This window comes from Peromyscus maniculatus, chromosome 12, assembly GCF_049852395.1.
Source record: "Peromyscus maniculatus bairdii isolate BWxNUB_F1_BW_parent chromosome 12, HU_Pman_BW_mat_3.1, whole genome shotgun sequence".
Lineage (NCBI taxonomy): Eukaryota > Metazoa > Chordata > Mammalia > Rodentia > Cricetidae > Peromyscus > Peromyscus maniculatus.
Genome location: NC_134863.1, coordinates 12,492,361 through 12,504,650, shown reverse-complemented (window position 1 = coordinate 12,504,650; position 12,290 = coordinate 12,492,361).

The following is a 12,290-nucleotide window of genomic DNA, read 5'->3' as shown; positions in this document are numbered from 1 at the left end:
AAGCAGCCTAGATGATGAATATATAATGAAAATGTGGTACATGGGGCCAGGGTTATGGTTCAGCATTAAAGGGGCTTACTGCTCTTCCAGAGGACCTGGGTTTGGTTCTCAGTACCCACATGGTTCAAAACTGCCTGTAACTCCAGCTCCAGTTCCTCAGGCAATCCCACACATGTGAGGCTCACAAACACATAAGACTAAAAAGTTTAATAAAAAGAAAATATAGTGTCTATACACTTAATTTTATACAGCTGTTAAGAAAAAATTATAAAGTCTGCAGCTGATGGAACTAGAAAAAAATGTACTATTGAGATCACCTAGCTCCAGAAAGACACATGCCACGTGGTATCTCTCACATGTGAATCCTAATTGTGACTCTTGGTTTTTTTGCTGTGAAAGAAAGGAAAGTAGGAAGTGGGCATTGGAGGGCAGAGGGGTGGTGCCTTCAGGCATGAGAAACAGAACCACAGGTAAAAAGAAAGGGGAGTATTAGTGTTAGTTATTTAGCTGCGTTGTGTTCTTACCCTGCAAGGAAACGTCACGAAACACGACAGAATCCGCTTATAAGAGTTTATTAGAGATAAAGGGATAGAGAGTGCGCAGGCCTGTGGGAGAGACACGTGTGTGAAGAGAGACTGGGAAACATGGCGCTCCACTTTTAAAACCGGCTGGGGGCGTGGCCAGGTCACGTCACTACTCCACGCGTGTGTGTAGATCACATGGTCACGTTGCACGCTGCCATGTAATGTCATGGATTCTGGTCACGCGAGATGCCTTGGCCGGAACTTGCTAGGCGGAGGTGTCCGGCCTGACCGGAATTGGCTAGGCGGAAGTGTCCGCCTGGTAAATGCGACCGTTGGGGGGGCGTGTTGTGAACCCTTCATTCCCGACTCTTATTTTTTAAAAAAAGAAAAAATTGTGGTTGACTGGGTATGGGGGCGACGTTTCTCTCAAAGACTGCTTCCAGCTGAATAGTGGGCGTTGGTTGGCTCTTGGGGGGGGGGGTGAGGGGTATCTTGTGAAGTCCAGGGATGATGGTGGAGGTCCTGGAACGACGTTCTGCCGTCTCCTGGTTCTGCGGCTGTCCATCCGTGCTGGTGCTGGGGGCCTCCCATTTAACAAGATACTGTTGACATAGAGAGAGCTTAGAGAGAAAGAATCATTATTATTTTATTTTGGAGTTGGCATTTGTCTGAGGTAGATTTGGCCTGCCCAGATAGAGGCATGTGACATTTACCTGAGGTAGATCTGGTCTTAGTACTCTGCTTAATTTCTATCTGAGACAAGCCTCATTAGAGGTAGTTCATTTAAGGCACCTGTTTTCCTTAGGCAAGCCTTGCTGGAGGTAGTTTATTTAAGGCACCTGTTTCCCTTATTAGGTTAGCACTTAGGAAACACAGGTGATCAGTTGCTGCGTATTGAACAATGATAAATTGTTGTATTACATTATTCTTTACCGCCTAGGTATTTTTGATGGTTCTTTTTGCCTCCGGCTCTGTGTGGCCCTGGTTGGGAAAGGAAGGGGTGATACCTTATTCCTCTGGAATCGGTGACAAGGCAGTGGATCCTGATGTCCTCTGGAGCTTGAGAGTGAGAGGCCCTGTTTGTTTCACTGTATATGAAGAGAGATTTTTCTGGGATGGAGGTGAGATAAAGGGTTTTAGGTGAGACAGGTGGACCCAGTGAGGAAAGCCCTCAAGTTTAGCAGCTGTGGGGGTTACAAGAATTACCTTGAAGGGTCCCTGCCACTTAGGGGAAAGGGGCAAAGGGCGCTGGTCTGGAGGAAAGAGAAGAACCTGATCCCCAATGTGTATTGGAGATGGGCAAGGATTGTCACACGGCTGAGGCAGTGAGCAGTCCGCATAGCTCCATGGAATAGACCTTAGGTGACATAAAAGAGGAGTTAACAGGCTATCTGGAACAGTTGGAGGCTTGGAAAAAAGACCTGGTGTTAGAACTGGTCTGAGGAGATATTTAACTTTTCCTGACAGTGGCCATATGGGTAAAATCGAGCTGTAGCCCTGGGGAGGTAGGAAGCCTCCAGCATGGCCATTATATGGCCTGAGTTAGACACGGATCCTCCTTTTGCTGTGAGAAGTCCACGCTCCCTCCAAATAGCAGCGTGGGACAGGAGGATATGAAAAGCATATTTGGAGTCTGTAGAGTTACTGGCTAGGAGAAGTCGGAGAGCTGCTGGCGTGTCTGGGAGGAGGCAAATGTGTGGAGTGAAAAGAAATGGACGCTCCTACCTTAGCTAGGAGATCCTTCCCCATTAAAGGTACAGGGCAACTTGGCACCACTAAGAATGTATGTGTGAGAGGGATGCCTCTGAAAATACAATTAAATGGCGGTGTCTGCTGAGGTAGATAAGGCTGTCCCCCAACCCCGACAATAAAGGAGGTGGCATCCCAAAACTCCCAGGACTGAGTCAATGGCTCTGGTGTCCAGAAGGAAAGAAACGGATCGCTTCCCTGCTGCGTTCTGGGTTCCCTGTCATGTCTGTAGCCAAGCCTAGGTCTGTTGGAGGTCTTAGCTTGATGTACCCAAGCATCTTGGTGCCTGGGGGCAGTCAGCTGACTCTGTCTTTCTAGGCGGCACTTTTAACAAGGCTGTTGATGGCCTGGCAGGGCATTCGGTAGCCCGTGGCCTTTTCCTCATTTAAAACAGGGACCCAACAGCTTTTGGAAGTCAGCGAGTGCCAGCACTTGGCAATTTTGTTTTCCGGCTTTTATCTCTTCCCTGGCACACCTTAAATGCCACAGGTGACTCTTTTGCCTGTGGGGTCAGGAGCCTTGCTCTCCAGATGCTTAAGTTTTAGTCAGGTAGGTCTGGGGAACAAGAGACAGATTTTCGTATTTATCCTGAACTATTTACTGGTTTTAGGGCAGCCTTACAGAGGCCTGTCAGGAGACAGGTAATAAACCTATCTCTGGCTAGACAGCCACTCTGGGTGTTGTAGTCCCAGTGTGGCTCTCGGTCAGGAACCGCTTCAGCTCCTGGGGGATGTGAAAGGTTAGTTTGATGAATTTCGTCTGTATGAGTCCTAGCCTGCTCCCATACACACCTGAGCTCCTCAGGAAATCATGAAAGGTGAGACTATAAGATTGAGTTATATATTGAAACTGTTTAATAAAGGAAGCAGAATTAGATGTATAAGAACCCAGCTTACTTTGTATCTGAGAGAGTTCTGTTAGAGAGAGAGGATGGAACATGAATTTTAATTATTGGTTCCTTAGCAAGATCTAGTGTCAGAGATTCCAGAGTCAGAGAATCCTCTGGTTTACGTACAGCTAGGAGCATATGAGCAGGAGAGAAGGAAACGAGAAGAGACAGTTTAGCGTTGAGAAAGAAGAAAGCAACTCTTTCCATTTGCCTGAACACCGACAGTGATTGGATAGCTCCCGTGAAATATCGGGATCTAAGGAGCCACTCGGCGGCTCTTTGTTATTTTTTAAAACATACTTTGGCCACTTTTTTGAACATAAACAAGTTAGCTTAGAAATCTTTACGTAAGGCATTAAACTGAGAGGTTTTAAAGCTTCAACAAGACAGCCTAACGGAGAGGAAGGACTAACAGGGTTGGAAGCCTTGTTTCCCATGTCTGCATCGGAGGCAGAAAAATAAAAAATAAATGTGATCCGGAGCCAAGGCCCCAGGCGTCCCCAAGGCCAAGGGCGGATACCGGGCGCAGGCTGCTCCTTGACTCGTCAGCCACAGAAGCAGGGGCCCCCTCCACGGTGAGGAAAGGATTCCCCAGGAATCCAGACAACGTTTGGCCCTTCGTCAAGGAGATGGACGTGCCGGCCTCACGTGGCTCCCAGGACGCACCAACGGTGGTGGCCCTAACGCAAGAAATATCTCAGGCTGCAGACGTGGGAGACGGCTAGAAAAGTTAGGCCTGCGATAGGGGCTGACCGTAGCCAATGAAGACCGTGGTCGGGGGTACCCCCGGTCTCAAGAACACGTGTGAGGCGCCGGAACTTGCTAGGCGGAGGTGTCCGGCCTGACTGGAATTGGCTAGGCAGAAGTGTCCGCCTGGTAAATGCGACGGGGGGGGGGGGGGGCGTGTTGTGAACCCTTCAATTAGGGGCAGAAAGGTTTAAGCAGGGGACACACTGGGGGATTGAAAATCAAGGGGTCAAGGGGTAAGTGATAGCCAAAACAAGGGGTGTACAAAAAGCTATGTGGAAGCCAGGCAGTGGTGTTGCATACCTTTAATCCTAGCGCTCAGGAGGCAGAGGTAGGCAGATCTCTGTGAGTTCAAGTCCAGCCTGGTCTATAGAGTAAGATCCAGGACAAGCTACAAAGCTACACGGAGAAACCTTGTCTCGAAAAAAAAAGCTGTGTGCAGACACTATCTTGTAACCCAATTAAAAAAATGCAAAAGGGATTACAGGCAGACACCCTGCATGGGTAATACTGTTGCCCCTAGCAAAGGGTCACTAAATAAACCCTGGTACTGGGTGTGGGACACCATCATGGGATTGTAAATCTCACCTGATGAGAATAAGACCACAACTACAATTTTTGAGCCCAATTTGAAGCAGGCTTTATTAAATACTGGCCAGGACAATGGACACTGGCCAGGTTCATACCCGGGATTGCCATAGTATGGATATAAATTACATTAGTCAGGAGCCTATAAAGGCACAAATCACAAAGGTATATACTCCCCACTTTTGTCCAATTGGGCAAACATACATCCTGACATTCTTTCTGCCTGTGTGTAATCAAGCACATCCTGTGCAGTTGGGGCAACCAAGCTTTTTTACAGAAGAGAAAAGGTGTGACTTGTTATCTTGCATGAATAATAAATAGCCCCCAGGATTCCAGGAAGTGATCTGTCCTTGGTCAATTAGGATTTACATATTAGAGGCAATTTTGCTTTAAAGATCTCCTAAGCACAGTATTTTAAAATACAACTTTAGCCATCACAGGATCTGATCAGGGAGGACTCAGAAACCTTTAGAGCAATACAGGCTCTTGTCAGTTACTCATCAGAACTAGAGGATGAAGCCTCCATGGAAGACACCATGCATCTTGATTGCAACATTCAAAGAAAGCAAGCTAGAACTGAGCTGGAAACTACTTCTTCCCTGTTGGCTAATTTTCAAAGTTCCCACAAGATGTGAAGCAGGCAGCTGGGCAAGAAAAGTTACCAATGGTCTCTTCCAATTGGAAGATCAAAACTAACCTGCCAGGCCAGATGTGCCCACCTGTGCAATAATGGCACAGTGTTATAGGAACAACCAACTTCTCCATGCTGGATTTGAAGCCTACCCAAATGGAGGGAGTGAATGCCTGGTGTTGTAAGTCTGGTTAATGACTCATGCATAGGCCCAAGGAGGTAACTTACTATTGGAGATTTTTATACCCAAACTACCTTTTTGCAATGATTCAGCTGAGAGTATTCCCAGGCCACTAATAGTGGCAGATATCTGTAATCTCAACTTTCAGGAGGCTGAGGAAAGAGGATCATGGTCAAGGCCAAGCTGGGCTGCATAGTGAGACCCTCTCAAAGAAAAGAACCAGTAAGATGACTTTGAAGGTTAAGGTTTTTGCCAAGTAACTATGCAACCCATGGGAAGGAGGAGGGAGAAAACAAACTTTACAAAGTTGTTCTCTGACCTATGCACACACACTCCACACATATGCAGTAATAAAAAATTTAAAACAGAAAAAAGATTGAATAAATGTTAAAGATTGCTGCAAAGTGCTATCTGATTAGTCCTCAATCACACTGTATCCTAAAGATCCTTGTTGAAAGATGTGGCCCTATGACTAAGTTCTAGCCACAGAACATGAACAAATGTGATTCATGCCTCTCCCATGACTACCCATTAAAAACTGCCTGCCACTCTCCTCCTAGGTTTCCACTGGCTGGTTGTTAAGGACTGAAATGCTCTAAATCAGAGAGGCTCATCACCTTTAGCTAGAAACAAAATAAGTATTTCAGGCTTTGCAGGAAACAGCAGGGAGTGATACAAAATAATACCTCTTGGGGGCTAGAGAGATGCTCAGTGGTTAAGAGCACTGGCTGTTTTTGCAGAGGACCCAGGGTCAATTCCCAGCACCCACATAGCAGCTAACTACGATAAGTCTAGTTCCAGGGAATCTGATGCTCTCTTTTGGCTTCCAGGGGCACTGCATGAACATGATACATAGATATACATACAGGCTTGTGGGGAGCCATCCCACCCCTACTTTTCCCCAGAGTACTCTTGAGTAGGAGCAGCAGGAAATATTAGAAGTATAGAGGGGAGAGAAGCAGATAGAAAATACAGGATAGCCTCGGGAGGGCCTGTATCCTAATCCATCAAGCCAGAACTTTATTCCAAAGGGCTTTTTATGACAATGCCAAGGGATCCTCCTTGCTAGGTACATCCAAGTGTAGATACTTCCAAACACCTGCTACTCAGGCCCATAGTCCAATCATCCTCTTTATGCAAACCTGCTGGATAAAGCCACCACAAAACCTGGATGAGCTCCAACAGGTCCCCCTTCTTAATATTTAAAAAAAAGAAAAAGAAAAAAATTCCTATTAAGAGCTCACAGCAATCTCCAAATCTGTCACACCTCCCACTGAAGGAGTAGAAGATGATATAGATGGAATGTCCTTTTGGAAATTGGTCTAATATGACTACAGCAGTCTTAGCTGCATCAAACCCTTTTAAAATAAAAAAAACTCTTGATGCAACTGCATCAAACAAGTCAAACTCCTGATGCAAATGCATCAAACTTAAAAACTCACTTAGCTTCATCATTAACATTAGCAGGTTAACATAATTCTAACATAAGTATTGCTATACATCATTACAGTTCTCTCAAATTTACATCCAAAAGCAAACTCTGAATAGAATCATTAACACTTAAAAAACTTTAGCAAAAAATCCAAAAGCAACTTTTTAATAAAACTCTTTACACTTTAAAGCAATCTCTTAATATAACCTTTGGATTTCTTACTAACACAACATAGGATAAACTTCTGATGCATCCACATCAAACTTAAATACTCCCTGAACTTGAACTAACTTGGTGTATCAATATCAATAGATTAATAACTCTATCATAAAAGTTACCATACACAATTACAATTCCTACAAAGCTACATTCAAAAGCAATTTCTTAATAGAACTATACAAACATAACATTAATCCACTCAAGTAACAAGAAAATATTTTTTAAATTAAATAGCCTGAGAATATAACATTTCCTTTTGTTTATAATTTCTTAAACTAAATTTCGAGCCTAGTTAGAAGAAAACCCAAACTTCTCCGTTTAGGATAACATAATAACTAACATAAATATTATATACAATTATAATTCCTACAAACCTACATTTAAAAGCAATATTCTCAATATAACCATTAACACTTAAAAAAAACTTCAGCAAAACATTCAAAAGCAATTTCTTAATAAAACTCTCTACACTTTAAAGTAATCTCTTAGTATAACTATTTGCATTTCTTACTAACAAAACATAACATTAATCCACTCAATAAGAAAATACTTTTTTTAAATTAAATAGACTAAGGAATATTAATTCCCCTGTTTCTTTATAATTTTTAAACTAAATATCAAGCCTAGTTAGAAAAAAACTCCAACTTCTCTATTTAAACAGTTCCATTTGTAACACAAAACCAGTTCCATAAGCAGTTTCTTTTTTATATAAATAGTTCCATTTTAAACACAAAACAATTCATGAATCACCACAGCTAATAAAGCACATATGCATACACTTCATCTTGAGCTTAAGCACAAAAAATAAATTTCTCCATTTAACCAGTTCCATTTTTTAACAAAAATAGTTCCATAAAACAGTTCCTAAGTCATCACCATTGATAGGGACTATATACATAAGTAAATTCAAAATTGTCCCATTGCAATGAAATCAACCCTATGCAATTCATTTCTTAAGTCCAAAGATTCAAATAATAAATTCTGGTACCAGCTTTCCAAATATGGAGAAACCTATAACCAAAACCTTTTTGTAGTTTTATCTCAGTTTTTCAAGTGCAAAAAGTTAAAAAAAAATTCTGGTATTAGACTTCTACTTCCAAATATGAAGAAATGTTTCTCACAACCAAAACCTTTTTGCAGTTAACAATTTTAGTTCAAACAAGTATCTCTGCAACTTTTGTTCTCATGGTCAGAAGTACTTTCAATTACAACAGCATTTTATATTAGTCTTTCCCTCGGGATGAAAGCTATTAGCTCCACAAGAGCTGATTGGTGAAAAGCCCTCTCAAAAGAGACTTTCTTTTAGCCAGCAAACAGAAACTGCAAAGCCTTTGCTGCTAGCTCAGTTTTACAGCTTTTACAGTCCCAGTCTGTCTGTGCCTTTCATAACCGGTCATTTCTGGGACCTCCGAGTCCTGAGAATAGAAAGCTTTCAATCACCTTACAGCCACACAGGCTCAAGGCTCCTTCAGCTGCCATGAGCTGTTGCTTTCCTACAGCAACCCTGGCTCTGGGAGGAAATCCAGCTGCTACTGTGGCTTCCTTGGGTCCCATTACCTGCTTCCAGCACTCTGGGTCCCAGAAACTTCTGGATGCTTTCTTGTTGCATGCTGAATATAACCCCAGGGCGATACCATGGCTCCAGCCACACCCTGCTGCTGGGAGGTTGGGCTGTGTCCCAGCAGTTCCTGCAGAGCCCCCGCCTGAAGCATGCCTCTAGCTCCCTGGGCTCCAGCACTCCAGCTGCTCGCTTGGCTCTTGGCCTCTTCCCTGTCACCTCTGCTGTGTCACCTGCTCAGCTCTCTGCCTTTCCCATGGCATCTCGGGGCTCTGACTGCCAGGGACTACGGTTCCAAGAGGCAAGACTGTACCAGCCACTAGGGTCTAATGAAGCCTTGGCTGCGCTTCCATCCACTACCTGCTGTGGTCTTCACTCCTCTCCGCACTGCTGCTTTCTCTCTGCAGAAAGCTTGCAGGCCCTCGGGCATCTGCCACCTGCACTGCGCTAATGTCCCTCGGGCCTCAGCTGCAGATGCCTGGCTGTGGCTGTTTTGCTGCCCCTAGTGTCCATCATTCTTAGTGGCGTCTGGAGTTTCTGAAGCCGCTCAGACTGCCAAACTCGCAGACTGCCAGACACACTACTCTCTGTGTGCTAGGCTGGGAAAACCTACTCCAGTACTCCACTCTAAATTCACCTAAGCCTTCACAAGGTATATACCTAAAGCTTATTCTCCCCTAATATCTCAAAGTAAGTTTGTGGCTTATTTTACTAAAAAGAGAGAAAAACATAGAGAAACATAGACAAAGACAAACATTTACTGTAGCACTTGGGCATCCTTTAGGCCCCTTTTTTTCTTTTTCTCCTGAGGATAAACCCCCCTGCCTCATTTAACATTTTTCACTACAAAATTGGACTGATTCAACTGCTTACTGGCAGGTAGGTCCTTACTCTCACTTTTGCCAAGTACTCTGGATTTTCTTTTTGTCTTTGTCCTTGTTCACTGGCACCATCTGTGGGGGGCCATCCCACCCCCACTTTTCCCCAGAGTACTCTTGAATAGGAGCAGCAGGAAATATTAGTTAGAAGTATAGAAAGGGAGAGAAATAGATAGAAAATACAGGATAGCCTCGGGAGGGCCTGCATCCTAATCCATCAGGCCAGAACTTTATTCCAAAGGACTTTTTATGACAATGCAAGGGGAGGAGCAGAGGACCTCCCCCTTGCTAGGTACAGCCAAGTGCAGACCCTTCCAAACACCTGATACTCAGGCCCGTAGTCCAATCATCCTCTTTATGCAGACTGCTGGATAAAGCCACCAGGAAACCTAGATGGGCTCCAACACAGGCCAAACAACCACACACACACACACACACACACACACACACACACACACACACAAATTTAAAAATGAAGCTAGTTGAGAGGTGGCAGTGCACACCTTTAATCCCAGCACTCATGAGGCAAAGGCAGGTGGATTTCTGTGAGTTCAAGGCCAGCCTGGTCTACAGATTGAGTTTCAGGACAACTAGGGCTACACAGTGAAGCCATGTCTGGGGATGAGGGGAGAAGCAGCTACCTCTGTGCAAGGAAATTTGGCAGTACCTAGCAAAATGACAAATGCTCCTGGGTATTTGACCCAGCAACCCCATTTCAAGTAACCTACCCCCAAGACAGGTACCTGTCTCACTGTACTGTTCATGATAAGAAAGACTGGTACCCTCAACATCTGTTTAGGAAGGTACAGCAATAAGCCACAGTGCCTTAAATTACTCAGCAATGCGAAGGAACATGAGGAATTGGGTCTAGAACAGCTGAGGTTAAATCAAGGGCTGTGCATGGTTTATTATACCTTCTTTAGGGAAGCAATAGAAAAACATGTAAGTCTTGGCTATATCCAGAAGTCTGGAGGTAAACACGTGAGTGCTGCAGGGAGAACAGGGTGGAAGTGGCAGACCTACTATGAACACACCTTGCCATGGAACTTCGCCCCCATCGTTTGCTCTGTGTAAGCAAAAACAGAGACAAAAGTCCCCAGTCACAAATACAACTTTATACTGAATTGATAGCACAACCACTCATAGTGTGAACAGAGGGGGTTTTGGTGGCATTGGGGATCAAACTCAGGGCCTCAGGGCCGCACCACCAGTTCTTTGGTTTTCAGATGAGTGCTCTCATCATGACTCTAGAACACATCTCATACTGGGCTTAGTGGTCCTGTGAGTAGAACACTGGCATTGAGACTGTGGCACCACTATGGTATATGTTAGGACCAAGCAAATGATTGTTGATGCAGAAGGCCACCCTGATGTGCAGAATTATGGTATAAGAAGAGAAACCTCAGAGTCTCAAATTTGAAAGTGAAAGCAGTGAAAATTCTTCTCTTCAAAGAAAGGCATTTCCTCTTCTATTGCAAAGGTCTGGAAGTACCAATAACCCAGGGATGAGAGCAACTGTGCCCAAATATGGCTTTCTAAATGACCTATGAAAGAAAATCGGGACAGCAATAGGAAATTCCCAGTTTAAGGCAGGGACTGTGTGGTAACAAAACAATAACAATGAACTTAAGCGCCATGCCGTCCCCCACTGTGTAAAATACATGCGCAGCCAAATGGTTGGGAGCTTTTTCTTCCTAGAACAATTCAAACTCATGAGCACAGGAGTAGTGACAGAAATATAAAGTCAGCATTTTGTAATTATGAATGAAACAGCACACGTGCACACACGTGCACACACGTGCACACGCACACTTTAAGAAGGATTTATCAAAACCCACAACGGAGTTCAGACCAACATAGCCTGCACCGCTGACCACAACCAGCGCCACTAACTGGCACAACTTGACATTCCGGGTTCTTGTTGCAGTAAAGTCAGCTAAAGGGGGTCCTCGCCTAATAAACCAAACCAACTACCTGAGAAAATCAACTTCAAAACCTTAGCTCCTGGTTGGGTAGCAAGGCACACAGTGTGGTACATGATAAATGGAGCAAACCCCAAAATAGTTTAGATTCTAACATATTCTTAAAATAATCGGGGAGCTATGGAACTGGATATGGGGATTTTTTTTAATCAATTATTTTGTTAAATGTGAAATGACTCTCTTTGTTGTGAGGGAGACATCCTGATGCATTTATGAAGAACATGACGGCTCATCGGGGTTTTGCTTGCCAGGTTTGACCATCCCCCATTAGAAGAAATAGGTGAACTAAATCAGCATTGTTGCTTTTGTTTTTTAGATAGGAGTTCAATATGTAGCCCAGGCTGGCCTGGAACCCATTGTGCAGACCAGGCTGGCCCAGGACTTTTGTATAATATTTAAGGGTCCAGCCTTAAATTTATACAAATCCAGGGGCCCAGGAGAGACACTACCATTGGCGGGCATGAATCCAGTTGCTTGGATTCACCATCATTCAATCACTAGTTCAACTCTGTCAGATCTCTTCATTTCCTTAGTTCCCTCCATCCTCAGTTCCCTCAAATCTTCAATCCCTCAATCCTCCTCCCTCCTCCCCCAGGACTGGTCTATATCCTATCCCAAACAGCAACACCTTATGTTTTATATACAGCACAAGATTGTAGGGGTCCCAGCTAGAGGCTTCCTGGCAATTTATTTGCAACCCACAAGGGGAGAGGTAAGAGTGGAGTCAGTTAGTAGTTAGGATAAGTCAGAAAAGGAATTTGTATGCTAGAAATATATCCTTACTGTGGTTAGGAGAAAGCATTATGAGTCTATCATAAATGTGTTCAACTATAAACTTACAGGTGATAGGGTAGGGAAAGTCTGTAGGTCACTAAAAGTTAAAACTCACTTTTTTCCTCTGCCACCAGTTTC